Source organism: Chelonia mydas, chromosome 7 (genome assembly GCF_015237465.2).
Source record: "Chelonia mydas isolate rCheMyd1 chromosome 7, rCheMyd1.pri.v2, whole genome shotgun sequence".
Taxonomy (NCBI): domain Eukaryota; kingdom Metazoa; phylum Chordata; order Testudines; family Cheloniidae; genus Chelonia; species Chelonia mydas.
In genome coordinates this window covers 61,938,402-61,962,239 of record NC_057853.1, presented here as the reverse complement: position 1 = coordinate 61,962,239, position 23,838 = coordinate 61,938,402, and the positions used below count along the sequence as shown (strand labels likewise).

At 42.6% G+C, this 23,838-nt stretch overlaps 1 protein-coding gene across 5 annotated transcripts in view; it reads right to left on the bottom strand.

Annotated features, from left to right (window-relative positions):
- LRMDA (leucine rich melanocyte differentiation associated) overlaps nucleotides 1-23,838 on the bottom strand; it is a 938,688-nt gene that overhangs the window by 842,108 nt on the left and 72,742 nt on the right. The gene's annotated exons all lie outside the window — the stretch shown is intronic.

The window sequence follows — 23,838 nt, the reverse complement described above, 5'->3', positions numbered from 1 at the left end:
GACACACTCCACAGACTTAATGCGCTTAGTGGGGACATACACAATCAACTTCTATAAAATCGACCTAATTTCATTGTGTAGACATACCATTAGATGCTGAACCTCTCTTTGCACCAAGTGTACACAGCATGGGCAATGGTAATGGAAGCCACCCTCAAACCAATCTAACAAAACACCTCAGATTGACTCTAGGGAGCTTGGATTTGAAAACAGGGTTGCAGTTCTTATTTTGAAGAAGTGGACAGATTCTTTGGTATCAGAGTGTAAACTTTCTCAAAACAGCTTTTAGGGTAGGTTCAATTTTTGGGCCTATTAGCCTTGACAGTGTCTGTTATAGGATTCTGACTCACAGAAGTGCTGGCAAGAAACCAACTGCTTTCCACCTCCAGTCACATGACCTGTTTCAGCATTCTGAAAGCAAATACCCTTGTCACAAGGGTCCATGTCCACTGACTCCCATGATTAGAGTTTTCGTTGAGAATTACTGACATTTTGCCATAGATGTTTAAAAGCTATGGCATCACTTCACAATAAATCAGTCTGACAACTTTATTAATTTCCAAGAAAAAATATCAACCCTGTAAAACTTAGTGTCAAAAAAGAAGGAAAAAAACCCCTGTCATTAAAAGCAATGCCAATGCCAATGTATAAACACACATATTTGGCTGCATGAAGTTACCTGCTACCATCAATCAATAAGCAAATAGCTTAGCTTCCACTGCTTCTATTAGATGGAAAGAGTTAAAGTGACCATAACCACACAAATGTATCCATGCTTATTGCTGGGTGGTTGTTTCGTTGTTATTTTTAATTCCTACAGATGACTGAAGACCTGATTGACCAGAATAATTTGTTCCCTTAAGGCTCAAGAAGTCTAAAGCAGGTTCTGTTGGTATCACCCTTTACAAATTCAAAAAGGTACCCCTCCTTTTTGCTCAGAGCTAAACCAGATTTACAACAACTGTCAAAGCACAGGATGACAGATAAATTAATCTTCCCTTCATGAGTTTACATCCCAGGCATCTGGGCTGCTGATCTGGCCCTAACAAGCATAGGGTCTCTACAAGCTGTCGTTTAAAGTTGATGTTTTCATGACTGGAGATGAATTATTCTGTCATGAGAATCTATTTATTCGGCAGTTGGAGGGTGGGGTTTTGGCTTCAAGATAGAATGATTTCATGGGTTACGGTCCCCTTGATGCGTCTGTTTAAATCTTGTACAGTCAGCCCCAAAACAGTTTATTTTTTAGGACATTTCCAGAATAGAAAAAGCTTAAATTTCATGTGTAAAGTAATTTCATTTTTCTTAAGCATGACAAGAACAAAAGAAACAAAGGAACAAGCAGAATAGTTTTCTCTGTACAATAGCTAATTGATCATTAATTCAATTTCTGATTAAGTTAGTCTTCTTAAATAAAAGTCTATTCATAAATAGCTTTTTAAATGACGGAATATTTTTTATAATCCCCACAGTCCTTCAGAGATCATCTAGTCTGCTTTCTGGAATCTGACACTATACTTTCCCCTCTACAAAGAGATGGTGCCTTTAAGGAGGGAGAGAACTGTTATTCCATCTACTAGAAGAAGCTGTTCTTAACACAGCCCTGACTGTGACTAAAGAAGGCGGCATTATTTTGCAGTCCTTGATCAAAACGAGCTCCTATGGCAGGTTTATGTATGCAAGCTCAACCAGCTGAGGAAAGTGGTTCATCAGGACCCAGAGGCCAAACAAAAGAACCTGTGCGCGCATGCATGCGCACACACTGTGGATCAGGCTCTGAGACATCCACTGGTAGATCGAACGCCTTGCATTCTAGTAAAGAAACTAACAACTCCAGCAATGATGTCTGTGTGCATTTAAATCCCAATTTCCCATTAGCAAGGGTTATGTCTACTCAGCGGTCTCTGACCACTGCCTGCCCATTCTTCACCACTGAGGTACTGTATATGAAGTGGGCATAATATTACATTACACAGGTGACAGAGCTTAATTTTTGGGAGAATGGTACAGCCAGACACAAAAAAAACAAAAAACAAAAAGCCACACATCCAATTGATAACATGGATCGAGATCGCTACATCAAGTCCTCTATGCTTCAAGTGATTTTCTCGAATTGCAGGCAGCTACAAGTAAATGGAACAATGAACTGGAATGGCCAGTGGCAGAGGGAAAAAGTCTATATATGAAGAAATCGCTTTGTATGTGCATGCACATATATTTATGGTTTTGATATATTTTAGGTAAAACACACTTTACTAGACAGGTTTTTTCAGTTGTTGTTCTTGTTTGGCTGGTTGGTTTTTTTTGTTTTGTTTTGTTTTTTTTTAACTAAAAAGACCATTTGAACTAAGCTGACCTGTTCACGATTTTTCATCCAGCCATTAATTTCTAGCTATTGGAATACAGGTTTTGAAAATAAAACAAGCAACACTTCAACCTCTTGAAACTGGCTGTATTTGCAAGGCGTATCTATCACAAGTTCTAACTCTTCTTCTTCCAGTAAATTTCTCAGTTACAACCAATGCAAGGCAAGACAGTGGGCTAATGCTGAGATCTGGCATCAGAGTCCTGTTGTAGTAACAGATGCAAGCTACAATAATGCATAGTTATGGCTTCCCTCACCCTCCTTTTTAAAATGCCACACTTCTTTTCAGAGCTTTCATTGTAAGGTGATGGATCCAAAAGGATAACCTATTGCCTTTTACATATATGCCTTTTTAAAATGATGTGCATCTTACATTATTCAAAATGCATCCGAACCTTTAAAAGGGTCAAAGAGCTTTGGCTCCACGAGTGGTGGATTAAGATGGATTCTCCTGCATTTTCAAAATTATTATAAAAACCCTTCAAATACACATGAACTGACCATATGTTTTTACACTTCAGCGCTGACCAACCATAAAGTGGTTTAGATTAGAGCTGGTCAAATTGTTTGATGCAACTATGTCATCAGAAAATGCTAGGTCACCAAACCTGAAGTGTCTTGTGAAAGCAAGTTGGGTTCAACGAACTCACTGAATCTCAGGCAGGGTTTTAATGGAAACCTGCCAGGTCCCCTGCCTGCTCATCTGGCAGGCTGCCGGGGACTCTGTGCTAACAGCGTGTGCAGCTCTGGAGCAGCCTTAACCATGTGAACTTCCATGGGTTCTGGACACCCTCACCACAGTGTGGGTGTTGGGGCTCTCAGGACTTCAGGTTTCCTGCTGTGGATCTGGGGTACTGGAAACCCTGGGGCAGTCCACATGGTGGTACTGCCCTGGAGCCGCAGATACTGGGAGCCCAGGCAGACCCACTACCATCAGAAGCAGTGAAACTGACAAGAATGTCAATGCAGTTTGCAACATTGCTGTATCCCTGTCAGTCCCCGGATATTAGAGAGACAAGGTGGGTGAGATAATTTCTTCATGTCTGAAGAAGAGCCCTCTGAAAGCTCAAAAGGTTGTCTGTTTCATCAACAGAAGTTGGTCCAATAAGAAGATAACCTCCTCCACATTGTCTCTCTAAGAATGTCCATTTCACACACCAGCTGCCAATCAATTTTGTTTCAGAAACACCACCCGTCTGTATTTCCAAAATACATTTTTGGGGAAAATGAGAAATTTGGGGGGGCGGGGGGGAAAGGAATGGTTTCCATCTGAATCAGCCCAAAACCAAACTTTGAAATTTCTCGTGAACCAGAAATCCTGGGTTTTGGCCGACTCTAGTTTAGACAGACGTTATATATTATACATGCACAGTTCGGTGTATTTTCAGTAGAACTTCGTTTTACTAATCATAGAAAGGTACGCGTTAAGGGACCTCAAGAGGTCATCTAGTCCACCCCACACATCCCCCACTAAGGCAGGACCAAGTATACCTAGACCATCCCTTATAAGTGTTTGACAAACCGGTTCTTAAAAGCCTCCAATGATGGAGGCTTTTAAGAACAATGATTCCACAACGTCTCTTGGTAACCTATTTCAGAACTTAACTATCTTTATATTTAGAAAGTTTTTCCTATTATTAACCTAATTTTACCTTGCCGTAAATTAAGCCCATTACTTCTTGTCTTATCTTCAGTGACCATGGAAAACAATTAATCATCATCCTCTTTATAACAGCCCTTAGCATATTTGAAGACTGCTATCCAGTCCTGCTCAGACTTCTTTTCTCACACCAAACATGCCGAGTTGTTGGGTTTGTTTTTTTTAACATTTCCTCATAGGTCAGGTTTTCTAAATAGTTGTTATTTTTGGAGCTGTCCTCTGAACTCTCTCCAATTTGTCTACATCTGTTCAACTGGGGCACCCAAAACCAGACAGAATATGCCAGCTGAGATTTCACCAGTTCAGAGTAGAGCAGAACAATTACCTCCCAGGTCTTAAGTAAGACTCCTCTTAATAGAGCCCAGAATGGTATTAGTCTTTTTCACAACTGCATCACATTGTTGGTTTATATTCAAATTTTGATCCAGTGCACTATAATCCTCAGAGCCTTTTCTGAATCACTGATGCCTAGCTAGTTATTCCCCATTTTACAGTTGTGCATTTGATTTTTCTTTCCAAAGTGTAGTACATTGCCCTCATCTTTATTGAATTTCATCTGGTTGATTACGGACCAGTTCTCCAGCTTATCAAGGTAATTTTGAATTCTAACCCTGTCCTCCAAAATGCTTGCAACCCCTCCCAGTTTGATGTCATGCACAAATTTTATAAGCATACTCTTCACTCCATTAGCCAAGTCTTTAATGAAAATATTGACTAGTACCAGAGCCAGGACAGACATGTGAGGGACCCCATTAGATACGTCCTCCCAGTTATCGCCTCAATTATAATTACTATTTATAAATACCCATTAGGATAAACACATCAAAAATGTTATTGTCCACATGCAGGCATGCACTGCTGCTGATCTGTCTACTCCTCACTTATATTAATTTCTGGAGTTTTCAACAGTAAGTGCAGTGAGTATGAGCACACAAGATTTTCTCTGTTCTTGTCAAAAGATACAGATTTTTGCAACATTTTGTTCACAGTGACAGTGCAAAAATATTTTGAAAACCACTGCTGTAGATAAGAAACTTAACTGCTTGTGGGAATGCTAATTAAAACCATGGCACTTGATTGCCTGAAAACTGACTGACTTGCCTTTGCACTAAGATCTAGTACAAACCAATCTGGCCTTCTAAAATGTATAATTTTCTTTCAATGTATATCCGATTGGGCAGTTGGCAGTTTTGTAGGTCCAAATGTAATTGGATACAACAATAAAAGGAGGATTTTCCCCTTCAGAATTTCATTTAAAGTGGAAGTACTGTATAAGCAACATTCTTTAACTATAGTGTACATCTTGGACAACTTAAGCAGGTTAGCAAGACCATTTGCCAGTATAATTGTTTTTCACATAAACTTTGTATTTAAACACAGTGAACTGAACCAAGACCTATAAGATGTTGAGGAAAGAGAGATCAGTTTGAGGTATTCATGACTTTAGTCATTCTCTCGCAAAACAACAGATGAAATAAAATGTATGACATTCCCAAGGAGGGAGTTTCTAGTGTAATTCATCTTAAAATGCAATGTTCTGTCATCTCAAGTAACACTTTCTGAAAGCAGTCATCAACACTTTTTGTCAAAAACCTGCACTCTGTGTAAAATGTTCCATCAATCTCTATTTACATAAAACAAAAACCAAAAAAAAAAAAAAAATTGAGCATGGTTCTAAAGCAGAACCATTCAGAGTCTGTCTCCTATTTTCATGCTCTGTTGAAAAATTATTTTGGACTGGCACAAAAACAACCCTTAAAATATATGGTGGCAAAGCATTTTTTTTTTTAAATTGACACATGTCCTTTAGCGAAGTTGGCTTTAGTAAAAGGAAACCATTTTTTCTTTATTATTGCACAGTAAGGGCTAAATTCTGCTTGCCTTACTCAAGTGAGTAGTCTCAGTTTGTGAACAGTTTTGCAGAATGAATGATTCATTGACTATATTCCATTTCACTTTTACAATATCTTTGAAGTGCTTCTCCAGAAAATTAGAAAGCAACTAAAGCCACATGAAGCCTGCAGACACTTAACTCATGTGTGCTGTTCCATTGAAGTCAATCAGGACTATTTACAAGAGTAAAATTATGCATGTGCTTACAGGGATAGGATCCCCATTATTAGACCTCATTAACATACCACATTCAATGTGTGTCTAGGTTATTAGGCACACTTGATAAAAAACCCTCAAAACGTTTCTTTTATACAGCATTAGTATATTATTAAAGAAGAAACACATTGAGATAATGCTACTCATTGCATGCAGTGTGTTTCTAGTATATTAGCCTTTCACCTCTGGAGACCTGAATCCAAAACACTACACTGGGTCACAAGGAGAATTAACTGAAGCCTGGTCTACACTATGGGGTTAGGTCCAATTTAGCCACATCAGGTTGATTTTAAAATGAATGCATCTACACAACCAATCCCGCTCCGTCGACTTAAAGGGCTCTGTACTCCTCCCCGGCGAGGGAAGAAGCGCTAAAATCAACCTTGCTGGGTCAAATTTGGGGTAGTGCAAACACAATTCGATGCTATTGGCCTCTGGGAGCTATCCCAGAGAGCTCCATTGTGACCACTCTGGACAGCACTTTGAACTCCGATACACTAACCAGGTACACAGGAAAAGCCCCGGGAAATTTTGAATTTCATTTCCTGTTTGGTCAGTGTGGCAAGCTCAGCAGCACAGGTGACCATGCAGTCCCCCCAGAATCACAAAATCCAGTATGGACCAAAAGGGAGACACTGGATCTGATTGCTGTATGGGGAGAAGAATCTGTGCAGGCTGAACTCCGAACAAAAAGAAGAAATGCTAATATATATGCCAAAAATCGCACAGGGCATGGTGGAGAGAGGCTACAACAGGGACACACAGCAGTGCCGCGTGAAAGTTAAGGAGTTCAGGCAAGCCTACCAAAAGACAAAGGAGGCAAATGGTCACTCTGGGTCAGAGCCCCATATGTGCCGCTTCTATGATCAGCTGCATGGCATTCGGGGGGGGGGGGGGGCCCTACCACTACCCCACCACTGTCCATGGACATCTGCAAGGGGAGAGTCTCATGCAACAGAGAGAAAGATTTTGTGGATGAGGAAGAGGAGAAGAATGAGCAGCAGGAAAGTGGTGAGTCCGTTATCCTTGGCAGCCAGGACTTTTTCATCACCCTGGAGCCAATACCCTCCCAAGGTGGGATCCCCCGACCCTGAAGCTGGAGAAGGCAGCTCCGATGAGTGCACATATGTGACTACAGTACAGGGTTTAAAAGCAATAGTATTTAATGTTTGACTTGCCCTGAAGAATTGGGATGCATTCGCAGCCAGTACAGCTACTGGAAAGTCTGTTAATGTGTCTAGGGATGGAGCGGGAATCCTCCAGGGACATCTCCATGAAGCTCTCCTGGGAGGTACTCTGAAAGTGTTCTGGAATCATTGCAGCACAAAGCATGGCAGCAAATGGTCCTAGGTATTGGTCGCATTCAAGCAACATTCGGTCTATATCTTCTGTGTTAGCCTCAGGAGAGCAATATCATTCATGGTCACCTTGTTGAAATAGGGGAATTTTTGTAAGGGAACAGTAAAAAGGACCCCATTCATGCTGGGCTCTTTGTGCTTGGCTAAAAGGGATCATCCTGGAGAACAGCCACTCGGTGGGGTGGGGGGGGGGGGGGTAGGTGTGTGCTGCACATCCACCCGAAAACCACAGCCCCTCCTTTTAAATGTGAAACCCAACCCATTGCTTCCTATGAGAAAGGATGGCACTGCAGTTCGAAACCATTCTCACATGTTATGCGTAAGAAGCCAACCCCGTGTACCTTTTGCCTTACCATGGCTGCATGGAAACCGAATTCTGTTGCCCAGCCACATGTCATGTGTCACAATACCAGCAGGCGCTCAATATAAAAGGCAAAATGTGACCTTGTATGGAAAGCACATGGACTGTCTACTGTGAATTGCTTGATTCACTGCGAAAGTCTCCCTTTTGTTCTCAGAAATGGATCATCTTAAATTTTACTCTTCCTTTTTATCTCTCCCCAGGTACAAATGTTTCTATGCTCTTCCTATCATCTCCGTCCCTGAGGTTATTGCAAATTGGAAGGCGAAAAAAAACACACTTGCGATGACATGTTTTCCAAGCTCATGCAGTCCTCCCACACTGATAGGGCACAGCTTAATGCATGGAGGCATTCAGTGGCAGAGTGCAGGAAAGCATTAAGTGAGCGAGAAGAGCAGAGGCAGGAGCACGAAGAACAGAGGCAGGAGGCGATGCTAAGGCTAATGAGGGAGCAAATGGACATGATGAAGCACCTTGTGCAGCTGCAGGAAAGCCAACAAGAGCACAGATCCCCACTGGATCCATTGTACAACCGTCTGCCCTCCTCCCCAAGTTCCATGTCCTCCTCACCCAGATGTCCAAGAACATGGTGCTGGGGTGGGGGGAGGAGGGAGAGGCTCCGGGCACCCAGCCACTCCACTCCAGAGGATGGTCCAAGCAACAGAAGGCTGTCATTCAAACAGTTTGATTTGTAGTGTGGCTACAATAAGCCATGTGGCCTTGTCCTTCCCTCCTCCCCCACCACACCACACCCGGGCTACCTTATCAGTTCTCAATTTAAAAAAAAAAAAAAGAAAAGAAAAAGAATGAATGCATTGTTTCAAAACAATAGTTACTTTATTTTGAAGGGGGGAGGGTGGTTGGCTTACAGGGAATTAAAATCAACAAAGGGGGCGGGTTTGCATCAAGAAGAAACACACACAAAACTGTCACACCGAAGCCTGGCCAGTCATGAAACTGGTTTTCAAAGCCTCCCTGTTGTGCAGCGTGCCTTGCTATGCTCTTCCAATCGCCCTGATGTCTGGCTGCTCAAAATCGGACACGAAGCGATTTGCCTCAACCTCCCACACCGCCATAAACATCTCTCCCTTACTCTCACAGATATTATGGAGCACACAGCAAGCAGCAATAACAATGGGAATGTTGGTTGCGCCGACGTCTGAACTAGTCAGCAAACAGCATCAGCGAACTTTTAAACGTCCAAAGGCACATTCTACCACCATTCTGCACTTGCTCAGCCTATAGTTGAACTGCTCCTTACTACTGTCCAGGCTGCCTGTGTACGGCTTCATGAGCCATGAGAGCAAGGGATAGGCTGGGTCCCCAAGGATAACTATTGGCATTTCAACATCCCCAACGGTAATTTTCTGGTCTGGAAAGTAAGTCCCTTCTTGCAGCTGCTTGAACAGACCGGAGTTCCTAAAGATGCGAGCGTCATGCACCTTTCCCGGACATCACATGTTGATGATGCTGATGAAACGTCCCTTGTGATCCACCAGTGCTTGCAGCACCATTGAGAAGTACCCCTTGCGGTTTATGTACTGGTTGGCAAGGTGGTCCAGTGCCCAGATAGGGATATGCGTTCCGTTTATCTCCCCACCACAGTTAGGGAAGCCCATTGCAGCCAAGCCATCCACTATGACCTGCACATTTCCCAGAGTCACTACCCTTCATAAGAGAACATCAATGATTGCATTGGCTACTGGGATCACAGCAGTCCCCACCGTAGACTTGCCCACTCCAAATTCATTCCCGACTGACCGGTAGCAGTCAGGCATTGCAAGCTTCCACAGGGCTATCGCCAGTCACTTCTGAACTCTCAGGGCAGCTCTCATCTTGGTATTCCTGCGCTTCAGGGTGGTGGAAAGCAACACACAAAGTTCAAGGGAAGTGGCCTTATGCATGCAAAAGTTTCGCAGGCACTGTGAATCATCCCATACCTGCAACACCATGTGGTCCCACCAGCCTGTGCTTGTTTGCCGGGCCCAGAATCGTCATTCCACTGCATCAACCAGCCACACTGCCGCCATGATGTCCCAATTGCCACAGCCCGTGCTTTCAGGAACATCTGTGTCCACGTCCTCATCACAATCATCCTCGTGCCAGCGTCTTAGCCCGGTTCTGCAAATACTACAGGATAATGCGCGAGGTGTTTACAACGCTCACACCAGCAGCGGTGAGCTGAGCGAGCTCCATGCTTGCCATGGTATGGCGTCTGCAGTAGAGCAGAGTTCCAGCGGAAGCGGTGGATGACAACTGATGCCACGAAAATAAATATTTATACAGAACGACGAGAGGACCTGCGAGGTGGATTCATGGCACCAGTAGAGGAGAGTTGCAGTGAAAGCGGTGGATGACAACAACATGGAGAAATTTGCTATTAAGCCTGAGCTCATTTACTAGAGCAGGAGAGCAGAGTTGCAGCAGAAGCAGTGGATGATGACGGTTAGCAGTCCTACTGCACCATCTGCTGACAGCAGCACCCAGGACACAACAGCAGTGGTGACAGTGAGCTGAGCGGGCTTCATGCTTGCCGTGGTATGGCATCTGCACGGAAAAAAGGCGCGAAACGTTGGCTGCCGTTGCTTTCACGGAGGGAGGAGCGACTGACGACAAGTACCCAAAACCACCCGCAACAATGTTTTTGCCCCATCAAGCATTGGGAGCTTAACCCAGAGTTCCAATGGGTGACGGAGATAGCGGGAACTGTGGGATGGCTACCCACAGTGCACTGCTCTAAGTCGATGCTAGCCACGGTAGTGAGGACGCACTCTGCCGACTTAATGCACTTAGTTTGGACATACGCCATCAACTGTATAAAATCGATTTCTAAAAATCGACCGAATTTCGTAGTGTAGAAGTCTATTTTATAGATGTACCATGAGTGACTGAGAAAGGGAAGAGGGAGGAATAAGTACACATCTTCTGCTCCCTCTTCCAAATCCCTTCTAGCATGTCCCCACGTAACAAGCGTCCTAGTATTTCATTAGCTGTTCAGCCTATTGAGACCATACACCAAACAGAGCAATTGAATATGTTCTTTTGCTGGCACAAACACAATAGGGGAGGAGGTGGGCAGAGACACCAAAGATGAAGCAGACAAAAACCAAAAGTGAGCCCCCAAAACAAGATAGCCACAAGGTATGACACCAGAAGTGCCCGCTGCAGGCAAAGATGCTGTAGGATCCTGCTTTGATTATAGTTTTTATTGAGAGGGAGATAAGAGGAGACTTGTTCCCCCACTACTCTAACTTTTTAGTATCTGGCTGATCATTTTCGCAGAATAACTTCAGGATTTGCCACTCACGCTCATGTCCCAACGCCCTATGCCCATTTTCTCCTCTGTCTCCATGGTCCATTCAGTCCTTGACACCTCTGTCAAAATTGACATCAAGTGTGCCAGTTATGACAACTTTATTATGTGAATTGTTTAAGAACAGGAAAGACAGTCACTTTCTGTGTTAATGTTTAACCCTGTTAAGAGAACATTCCAGAGGCATGACACCAGAATCTGGCCTCCCAATATTTTTGAACTGCAGACACAACATGCCTCCAAGAATTAAATAAACATGCCAACATATACATAAAAGCAAAAACCTGAAAGAATTCTAAGAAAAATTACAGGCATTTACTTTCTAAAATCAGGACCAAGATCTTCAGAACTTTCAGAAGATACTAAATACTTGAACTAGAGCAATCAGAAATACTGACAGATTAGAGTAGTATTAGAACAAGCTATTAGGAATGGGGAATCCAAGCTTTTAAAGATAAAAATAATTGGAGAATTAAGATTTTTGATCCCTACGTCTTATTGTAAGGAAGAGTCTCATTTTACGGCAGGAAAACCAAACTGTACAAAAATCCTTTCCAAACCATAACAGATAGAATAGATACAACTTTTCTTGGTGATGGTTTCATTATGCTTACAGCAAACATCTGTCCATTTTGGTTTAACAACTATGGTAAATTCAAGCAAAAATAAGTCTGTTTTCTGCAAACTCTTATATCCACACAGGTATACTATAAATGAGCTACGCTTGACATAAAGCACACGCTCAATTTACTGGCAGTGTAATATTGCTTGGAAGTGCAACCATGAAAGCTCAGAGACCAAGATGCAAATACCTCCTTCATCTCCTTCTGATAGGATCTAGTCCCAAATAAGCACAGCTCATCTACACCAGTTATTGAGAATTCAAGTGACTCACCTACTTCTAAAATAAACAGTTCATAAATCAGTAACTAAAACTAATTCAACTTCAAACCACTGCTCTAATGTTAAAAGTGCCTTGTTGTCAATAAACCTATATTTGACTTCTATTTGTGTGTATTTTATTTATAAATTACTAATGCTTTTCCAAGGGCAAAATGGTTGAAGTAATAGTCTACACCAAGCTATAGCCCTGTCAGCTATAGGAAAAAAATTCAGAACTAATTGACTCAATGGAGGCGGGGTGCGGGGGGAAAGCGATTAGCTGTGAATACACAGGCGATGCTCAGTTCTGCACAGTCATCATTACCTACATGGTTGAACGCCTACCAAGAGTGACCATTTACTAAGTGGCCAACTAAGTTCTTTTATAGAGATAGTCAAAGAAAATATGATGTACAGCTGGGGAAAATACACTTGCTTATTTTTTTTTCCTTTTAAGTAAAAAAGACCTTGAACTTGTACAGAAAATCATTTTGGAGATCTAAAAGCCCTCTTTGCTTTTTGGTTATTGTTAAACCACATACACAAAATCAGAAATGGGGTCAGATTCATCACTTATGTGGATTACACCACAGGTAAATTTAGTCCAATTAACACAATTTTAAGATTCTGAAATCACAAGTGTGATACACCCCAGTCATGGTAATAGGCGTGTCATCAGAGCTACAATTTATGAAATGATTAAGACACTTAACTCTGAAATCAACCCATTATAGGTACTAAGAAAGTAAATATCTGTTTAAAACAAAGATATTACAGTGACCAGGAAGCTGTTAGAACAATCTTTTGAGAAGGAAAGACATTTTGGGTCACCAGCCCCATCCTCGCCTGCTTGCGCAAGCATGTTCCCTGACATTACATTCAAGTGCTTTGTTCAGTTTTCAATGACTCCGTCAAAGGAAGTGGTGAGATTTCTTGAAAGAGACACTTTCTAAACCGATGCCAAGCCATCCCAAAGAGAAAAGGAATGAGCCTGTTCAAAACCAACAAATTGTGATGCCTGCAAAATGGGTGGAGAAGGAGGGTGGCAGTGGCTACAAGCCTCTATTAGAGAGATAACACCATCAGCCTGACCAGACACAAAGGATAGTGGAAAGACTGTTCCTGAGAAGAGAGCCTCTTAATACATGAAGGGGCTGGAACAAGAGAGAGAGACCAGGATAAACTCCTGCTGAGGGCCAAGCTAAACCAACATGAAAGGCATTTGGCCTGGCAGTTTTGTTTCTCTAAGGGTATGTCTACACTGCAAAACCAGGTATGTTCTTAACCTGGGTTAGCTAACTCACATTACCTAACTGGGGTTAAAATAGCAGTGAAGACACAGCAACTTGGGTTTGAAACTTGAGTTCAACCCTAAGCTCCCACTTGAGCTTTCTAACCAGAGTCAAAATTCAAGTTGCTGTGTCTTCACTGCTATTTTAATGCAGGTTAGCTAGTCTCACTTAAGTATATATCTTTTTTGCTGCGTAGATGTACCCTATGTTTTGTTTAATTCTGCATTTTCCTTTCTTTCATTCATGGCTGGTTCAAACAGAGTTGGAGGCCCCCCTACCAGTCCATTTGCTCTGGGCTCACCACCTATGTCATTTATTGCCCTCTCTTATATAGATACAATTGTATTATTTATGTAGTTTTACAACAATTAGGACATCTCTTTCTTATAATTTAAGACATGCTGGAAGAGCTGGGCTGAAGGAAGGAAGACAGGGATAGAGATGGGTAGGCTGGAGGCAGGAAAGGGAAAACGCCGGAAAAAGAAGATAAACAACTGACAGCATGAAGTGGCAATGACTTGAGCACCTCTAGAATGAAACTGTTGACCAAGACCGCAATCTCCCAGTGAGGGAGGGCATAAGTTCCCAATTCAAGAAAGATTCTAGCTGGATGCTGGAGCAGAAGGCAAGGTAACCACAAGCCACAGAGGAAAGGGCACTTCCTTTTCCTTCTCCAGTGTTGCCAACATCGCATGATTTTAATCACAATTCCTACAATAGTTGGTGTTTTTCTTAAAGTTGCGGCTACTGGATTCATACAGTTACACAAAAATCTCAGCTTTCATATTAAAAAAATTCTTTCTAGACCTAATGTCTGTGGAGAAAAGCTTGAAAACGTGAAGCAAGGGCATCCTAAAGACTCAGAACAGGAGGCAAAGTCAGAATGTATTTACCTTTAAATATCATGGTATTTTGAGACCCAACCCAAGGTTTGACAATACTACTGCAGTCTCAAATTTCTTCTTTCCCTACCAACACTTCCCTTCATGACTCATGGGGAAGGAGAAGAGATGTCTCCTCACTAATCAGCTCCTAAGTCATTGCAGGGCTGGGTAGTTGGGGACTATTGGGAAGAAGAAGAAGAAAAAAAAAAAAAAACCACAACCTAGGCTCTGTAGACTTTGAGAACCAAGCCTAATTTTACTGTGGTACCTAACAAACCTCCATAGTTTAAGAATGGTTTTGTCTGAGCTCCACAGCACCTTATTACTCCAAATACACACAATACTATTCGCTGTCTCACACACACACACAAAACTATAATCAGCCTGCCTACATATTTGTTCCCTTTAACTTAGAGAACAATAAAATGTCAAATATAAGTAAAAAAATCACAACAGGTTAGTCCTCTCCTAACTGTAAGGAAGGCAATATATAACGGACTCCAACAGAGAGGTGAGCTTCGGACCATTCACAACTGGTGAGGTCTAAACCAGCAGTTATCAGAGATCAACAACCATTGCACTTCTACTGGTGGAAGCAACAGTGGAAGTGCTAAGGAGAAAGGGCTCTGGTATTATTACAACTATATTGTCTAGATGTGTTCTGAGCAGGGTTAGATGACACTGCAGTAAACTGCCTCAGTCAGGCCTACACTAGCATTCCTGCCATTGTTACTACCAAAGGAGCCATCTCAGCAGCAGCAGCAGATTTCCCTACAATTGCCAGTGTAAAAGGGTGCATCTTCACTGTAGAGTTAGCTTGAGTTCTTACCTTATGTGGGCTCCATATAAAAAACTCACCCAAGTTAGGTGGTGCATTCAATTTGGGCTAGCTCGCCCAGCTGCATGGAGTACAGATTAGAGCCCAGTTTCTGCTTTCACTTGGGCTCACAATCCACTTCATAGTGAGGACACAGACTAAATCACTCAAGTGCTGATAGCCCTCCAATGCCTTCTCACAATTCCCCTTGGTGCCCAGAAGGACAGACAAGTTCTCACATAGCTCACTGGGAAAAAAGTAACAGTGACTCAGTTTGCTGCAGCCCAAAAAAACCTTGCATTGTGCCCCCGAGAAGTCTTAACAACACGCTCAAGGGAGTGCAGTACCAGTGAGGAGGGAGTGACTCCAATAAGACTTTACAGTTTGGCAGCTCATAGCTGGGGGCCAATAACCCAGGCTAACTCTGCAGTGATAACATAACCAAAAGAGATCCCTGTGAGGAATGATTGCAAGATTGTTCTGTATGTAAATCAAAGTGCTTAAAAAGACCCTGACATAGCAACAGGTGTGATATATGCACGTCTTGAATCACCACAATCCAGTCAACGGAGTTAGATGCCTATCTTCACAAAAGTATTCTCTAACATGCATAATCAAATGTGCAGGGTTATTAAAAGAGGCTATTTGTTTGATAATTTACTCCTCTAAGGTACACCCGAGGTCACCACATCTCACTAATCACAGACACAAAATAGTGAAAGGCATTTCAACCTAGGTGTGCCAGCTATCGTTCAGACATATATTTTTTAGTGGATTTGTTCATACCCGCCTCAGACCTCCAAGTTAATGGACAACAGTTCCACTCACATTTCTTTAGATGCGTTAGGATCTCAAAATCATTTCTGGAGGACTATTTCAACCTAAAGATTGTGCAGGCTACCACTGCGTTTTTTGTTTTAAGTTCAGCCCTTACACTGAATTATATTCAAAACATACGAACACCCCAGTAACTCCAAAAAGCCATTATAAACATGTAGTTGTAATTACTTATTTATTTGTGTTAGCAATGATAACGTAGCCTTCTATAGCATCTTCCATCCAATAATATTTAAGAGCTTTACAACCCACTGGCTGGTAGGTATTGCTAAAATACCCATTTGACACATTGGTTAAATAAAAGGCTTAGAAAAGTTAAGAAACTTGCCCAAGCCATAAAGTTGGTCTGTGGCTGAATAGAATAGAACCGCAGAATTCTTGATCCAAGTCTCAGGTTCTTATGGCTAGACATCAGCTTGAGCCAAAAAATTTAGAATTTATATACACTAATAGTAACAATCAATTTGTTTTAATCTATGTACTATACAAACTCGCTTTGTCTTCACCCTGTACAGGATCACTGAAAACCTTCATAACTACATTCTCCAATCAATGCACATTAATTAGAATTATCTGTATAAATCCCCAACAGTCAAAGAAAGAGTTACGGCTTCTGGTTTTTGTTAAGAAAACATTTTAAACTGAAGTATTGGCCAGATTTCACTCAACTCAGTATATTTACTTATTTTATTTTATTAAAGTGAGAGAAAAGCTGCTCACCTCCAAAAAAATCACACATGCCCCTCATCAGTTTTGCCCTGCTCCTCATCATTTTCACACCAAAGGGACAGCACAAAACTACGAAGGAAAGCCACCAATATGGAAGTAGTATGAAAATAATCCCGCTCCGCTCATTTCTCCATCCCCAAAATAAAAGGTGGGAAAGTTTAATCAATCACTTCCAATTAAGATGTTGAAAAATGGCTGCTGAATTTTTTGTTAAGTGAAAACCAGAAGGCATGTGCTTAATATATTGCACTTTGTTATCTGTAATGTCTTTCAACCATAGATAACAGAATCAGCCACATGAAATTCTGAGATTCATGCCAGGTTATGGTGGAAGGGGAGGGTGAAAACACCAAGATAATAAAAAGATGAGAACTTTGGGTAATCATAGAGATTATTACAAGAGTAGAAAAGCCATTGTTAACATTTCCCAAATTAAAAGCTTTTTCTTTTTAAAAAACAATTGAGAATTAAAAGCCTACATTAGCCAAGGTTAGTGCCTTCAAATCCTCTGTTCAAAGAATATCCAACAAGCGTACACATATAGCACACTAAGAATTCAATTTGGAAACCATCATCTGAAGCACAGAGGAGAACAGGAAAGTCATATTGCTATAATGCTTAGATTATCAATCATCTTGACAGTTTATTGGCTTTATCACCACACATACCATTAAAATGATGTCTGGCCTAGAATGTCAGGAGGCAAACATTAAACAGACCAGGATTAAAAAGCAGATCCCAAACAGCGCTCCAGTAAAGTTTCCCTTCCACTCTGAAATTAGTTAGAGCTGACTAAGTAACTGGCGCTAGACTTTGAAGAAATATACAGCCTAAAAGGCGCAGAGTCAACACAGACTTGACAAGCTGATAGGTAATGTCATGTTATGGCAACTGTAAAGCTCCTGCGGTTGATTTATCACGTACTGTGTGCAACAGAATGATTGCTAATGGAGGGTGGAAAAAAAACAATTTGCCTCTTCTCAGAACCAAGGACTTGCATCAAAAGGACCAAGTCAACTCCTTGAAGTCATGCAAGAATGCTAATCATTTCATGTTATTGAACAAACATATTAACTTGATCCTTTGTGTTAAAGTAATTGTCCAGATTTAAGAGAATCTAACAGGGAGAAGAGATATTCATAATTCAATAGCACCAGACAGTGAAAGTTACAAATACAGAATTTTTAAAATATAACTGCATGTGTCAATCTGGCAATTAAATCCTGACACAATTAAGACTATATATCAATAGGGTGCAACTGAGAACAGTGCACCCATCATTTGTTAGGCAATGTATTCACAGATGCTCAAGAATACAAGGGGAGGACAGTTACAGTTAATTATAAAGCCCCTCCTCTGCCCAAGGAAAATTATTCACACATCTAAAACCATTTTAGATTTTTTTCCCCATATATATAATATTTGTTGTGTTCTCCCTAATAGCAAAAAAATTCCTAATAATGTCTCATACCCAAAGAACTAATAAAATAATTCAAGCAATCACATTTTGTAATATATTCCATTGCTTTCATGCTAAAAGTCAGTCAAAATCTATACACCCCCCCACACAGCTCAGTTTTTGTGTGATTGATTCAACAGTGACAATAGCCACCTTCTCAGAACCATGCCCCCCTGCCCCGCCTCCCCCCCAACCTCCAAAAGGTGATCCTATCACACAAAAAGGTGTTGGGAGGTTTAGTGTTTAGCGTTTAGCAAGTGCTTTCACAACTTGCTGTAAAATCGTGCAGAGCAATATTCTTTCGACCCTATCACAATGAGATTCAACACCATAACTACTACTTCACATTGTGATGGACTGAAGGAATGTGTTTTTAAACATAACGTCAACATATTTGAAACTAAAAAAAAAAATTAATGGAAATCCTGGTTCAAGCAATGTGCTGGCCCCAAGTTTATAAACCGATAAATCTGTGTCTTGGCAGTGAATAATAATTGAATCACTACTTTATCCTTCGCTGAGTCATTCACTGTACATCAGATGATATAAGAATTCTAGCAAATTTAGTGCCAAAGAACAAGTCTCACAACTGAGCAAATCCTGAACTTTTAAACCCAAGAGAAGACTGGAAAACTGAAGTCTGGAAACACAAAACACCCTGCTATGGGGTTCAACACAGCCTGTAAACAGGACGGGAGAGGAACAAGACCTCAAGTGTTTAGCTAACTTCAAAGATATGGACAAGATTACAGCCACCAAACAACATAGCCTCTCAAATCTATGAATGGCCCAAGAGAGAATTCTCAGGGACCATGAAGAATATTCTCAAGTGGAAGCCCATTGAAGAGACTCTCTGTCCCCTTTACAGCCTAAGAGGATACTCAGAGGCATGTTTAGGGTTTTCTCAACCAGCAGTAGAAATCTTTCCCATAAATGGAAGGTGGGAGGCTAATAGCAATAGATTAGAAAGACAGACAAGCAACTACGGATTACGAGCCTGCACATACATGGCACAGATTCTGACAGGTTGATTAGCGAACACTTCTGTGGAACTCTCATGACCTGTTCCACACACTGCTCAATCCCACACCCATTTGAAAAATTTACATCCTGGAGTTTAACATGTCCCCTGCGAAGTTGTCCTTTGAGTCTGAACTGGTCATCAGGATGTAAGTAATACATCGATGATGCATCTGCTACTGGAAGAGATCTAACAAAAAATAAACTCACCATTAAGATGCTAAGTAGAGAATGAACAGCCAATCACAACTGCTTTAGGAGTGTCTACTTCATTAACATTTTTCACCCATCTGGTATCTAAAAATCAGGCAATGCAATTGTGCTTGGAATGTTTTAGATAAACTAAGATATTAAAATCACAAAAAGTATTTCTTTTTTCCTTTTCACCATGATAGTTAAAATATAGTGGATGCTATTTGCTCTGTGTGCTGAATTTCTAATACCACAGCATTGTTTTTAGCAGAAGTCCCAGGCATCACCAGTAGTTAATGACCCATTAGATAACCATCTTGATGCAAACCAGCAGGGGGCAAATGCTCTAACAAACTGATCCTAAATTAAGGTAACAAAGTCAAAGGATTACAGCTACTATACACCAATAGACATGATTGGTAACAGTACCATTTCCTTAGAAATAATCCATACCATTACAGATCACCACAACAGAAATTAAAAAGTTGTTAAAGAATTATATGGCATTGACAGAAATGGCCTAGCCGCTCAGTCGGTACACTGAATACAAATGGTTTCTAGTTTCAACAAAAAACAAAAACAAAAAAACAAAAACAAAAAAACCACAAATCAAGTTAATAGCCACTAGTATTACTAACACGTCACAATGAACAAGTAGCATTGGTCTACACTACGAGTTTAGGTCGAATTTAGCAGCGTTAGGTTGATTTAATCCTGCACCCGTCCACACGACCAAGCCTGTTTTGTCGATTTAAAGGGCTCTTAAAATGTATTTCTGTACTCCTCCCCAACGAGGGGTATAGCGCTAAAATCGACCTTGCTGGGTTGAATTTGGGGTAGTGTGGGCACAATTTGACAGTATTGGCCTCCAGGAGCTATCCCAGAGTGCTCCATTCTGACCGCTCTGGACAGCGCTCTCAACTCACATGCACTAGCCAGACAGGAAAAGCCCCAGGAACTTTTGAATTTCATTTCCTGTTTGGCCAGCATGGCAAGCTGATTAGCACAAGTGACCATGCCGAGTTCATCAGCACAGGTGACCATGCGGTCCCCCCAGAATCGCAGATGAGCTCCAGCATGGACCGAACAGGAAGTACTGGATCTGATCGCTGTATGGGGAGAAGAATCCATGCAGGCAGAACTCCGTTCCAAAAGACAAAATGCCAATATATACGCTAAAATCTCCAAGGGCACAATGGACAGAGGCTACAACAGGGACACACAGCAGTGCCACGTGAAAATTAATGAGCTCAGGCAAGCCTATCAAAAAACAAAGGAGGCAAAAGGTCGCTCCGGTCAGAGTCCCATACATGCCACTTCCATGATGAGCTGCATGCAATTCTAGGGGGGGGGGGGCCCTGCCACTACCCCACCACTGTCCATGGACACCTGCAAGAGGGGAGTCTCACACAACAGGGATGAGGATTTTGTGGATGGAGGAAGAGGAGGTGGTTAAGGATAGTGCACAGCAGGCAAGCGGAGAATCCCTTCTCCCCAGCAGCCAGGAACAGTTCATCACCCTGGAGCCAGTACCCTCCTGTCATAAATATAAAGGGAAGGGTAAACCCCTTTGAAATCCCTCCTGGCCAGGTGAAAGCTCCTCTCACCTGTAAAGGGTTAAGAAGCTAAAGGTAACCTCGCTGGCACCTGACCAAAATGACCAATGAGGAGACAAGATACTTTCAAAAGCTGGGAGGAGGGAGAGAAACAAAGGGTCTGTGGTCTGTCTATATTCTGTCTTTGCCGGGGATAGACCAGGAATGGAATCTAGCTAGGTACATGTTAGATTAGGATTTCTTTAAATGGCTGAGAAAAGAACTGTGCTGAATAGAATAACTATTTCTGTCTGTGTATCTTTTTTGTAACTTAAGGTTTTGCGTAGAGGGGTTCTCTATGTTTGGAATCTAATTACCCTGTAAGGTATCTACCATCCTGATTTTACAGGGGAGATTTCTTTATTTCTATTTACTTCTATTTCTATTAAAAGTCTTCTTGTAAGAAAACTGAATGCTTTTTTCATTGTTCTCAGATCCAAGGGTTTGGGTCTGTGGTCACCTATGCAAACTGGTGAGGCTTTTTATCCAACATTTCCCTGGAAAGGAGGGGTGCAAGTGTTGGGAGGATTGTTCATTGTTCTTAAGGGTCTGGGTCTGTAGTCACCTAGGCAAATTGGTGAGGCTTTTTACCAAACCTTGTCCAGGAAGTGGGGTGCAAGGTTTTGGGAAGTATTTTGGGGGGAAAGACGCGTCCAAACAGCTCTTCCCCAGTAACCAGTATTAGTTTGGTGATGGTAACGGCCAATCCAAGGACAAAGGGTGGAATATTTTGTACCTTGGGGAAGTTTTGACCTAAGCTGGTAAAGATAAGCTTAGGAGGTTTTTCATGCAGGTCCCCACAACTGTACCCTAGAGTTCAGAGTGGGGGAGGAACCTTGACACCTCCCAAGACGGGCTCCCGGACCATGAAGCCAGAGAAAGTACCTCTGATGAGTGTACCTTTGTAAATATAATACAGGGTTTAAAAGCAAGCTTTTTTAATGATTAATTTGCCCTGAAGACTTGGGATGCATTCGCAGCCAGTATAGCTACTGGAAAAGTCTGTTAACATGTCTGGGGATGGAGCAGAAATCCTCCAGGGACATCTCCCTGAAGCTCTCCTGGAGGTACTCTAAAAGCCTTTGCAGAAGGTTTCCAGGGAGGGCAGCCTTATTCCGTCCTCCATGGTAGGACACTTTACCACGCCAAGCCAGTAGCAAGTAATCTGGAATCATTGCAGAGTCCAGGAAAACGTTAAAAGAACGCGATGAGAGAAGGGAGGAGCACGCTGACAGGAGGCAGGGTGCAATGCTGAGGCTAATGGAGGAGCAAACTGACATGCTCAGGCGTCTGGTGAAGATGCAGGAAAGGCAGCAGGAGCACAGACCACTGCTGCAGCCCCTGTATAGCCACCTGCCCTCCTCCCCAAGTTCCATAGCCTCCTCACCCAGACGCCCAAGAACGTGGACGGGGAGCCTACAGGCACCCAGCCACCCCACCCCAGAGGATTGCCCAAGCAACAGAAGGCTGGCACTCAATTAGTTTTGAACTGTAGTGTGGCCTTGTCCTTCCCTCCTCCACCACCCCACCTGGTGCTTCCCTCCTCACCCACCCCTCCCGGGCTACCTTGTGAGTTTTCCCCCTGTTTGTGTGATGAATTAATAAAGAATGCATGATTTTGAAACAACAATGGCTTTATTGCCTCTGAAAGCAGCGATCGAAGGGGGGAGGTTGGCTGGCTTACAGGGAAGTAGAGTGAACCAAGGGGGCAGGTTTTCATCAAGGAGAAAAACAGAACGGTCACACAGTAGCCTGGCCAGTCATGAAACTGCTTTTCAAAGCTTCTCTGATATGCAGGGAGCCCTGCTGTGCTCTTCTAATCACCCTGGTGTCTGGCTGCCCATAAATCGGCCACCAGGCAATTTGCCTCAACCTCCCACCCTGCCATAAACGTCTCCCCCTTACTCTCAGATATTGTGGAGCACACAGCAAGCAGCAATAACAATGTGAATATTGGTTTCGCTGAGGTCTAACCTAGTCAGTAAACTGTGCCAGCGAGCTTTTAAACAAGCAAATGCATATTGTACCACCATTTTGCACTTGCTCAGACTACAGTTGAACTGCTCCTTACTACTGTCCAGGCTGCCTGTGTACGGCTTCATGAGCCATGGCATTAAGGGGTAGGCTGGGTTCCCAAGGATAACTATAGGTATTTCAACATCCCCAATGGTAATTTTCTAGTCTAGGAAGTAAGTTCCTTCCTGCAGCTGTTCAAACAGACCACAGTTCCTGAAGATGCAAGCGTTATGCACCTTTCCCGGACATCCCACTTTGATATCGGTGAAACGTCCCTTGTGATCCACCAGTGCTTGCAGCACCATTGAAAAGTACCCCTTGCAGTTTATATACTGGCTGCCAAAGGATCTGGTCCCAAGACAGGGATATGCCTTCCATCTATCCCCCCCCCTACAGTTAGGGAATCCCATTGCAGCCAAGCCATCCACTATGACCTGCACATTTCCCAGAGTCACTACCCTTGATAGCAGCAGCTCAGTGATTGTGTTGGCTACTTGGATCACAGCAGCCCCCACAGTAGATTTGCCCACTCCAAATTGATTCCCGACTGACCGGTAGCTGTCTGGCATTGCAAGCTTCCTCCGGGCTATTGCCATTCGCTTCTCAACTGTGAGGGCTGCTCTCATCTTGGTATTCTTGCGCTTCAGGGCAGGGGAAAGCAAGTCACAAAGTTCCATGAAAGTGCCCTTACACATGTGAAAGTTTCGCAGCCAGCCACTGTGAATCATGCCATACCTGCAACACTATGCAGTCCCACCAGTCTGTTCTTGTTTCCCGGGCCCAGAATCGGCATTCCACAGCAGGAACCTGCTCCATTACCACCACGATGTCCAAATCGCCAGGGCCCATACTTTGAGAGAAGTCTGTGTCCATGTCCTCATCACTATCGTGATTGCGCTGTCGTCACCTCCTCGCCTGCTTGCAGGTTCTGCACATACTGCAGGATAAT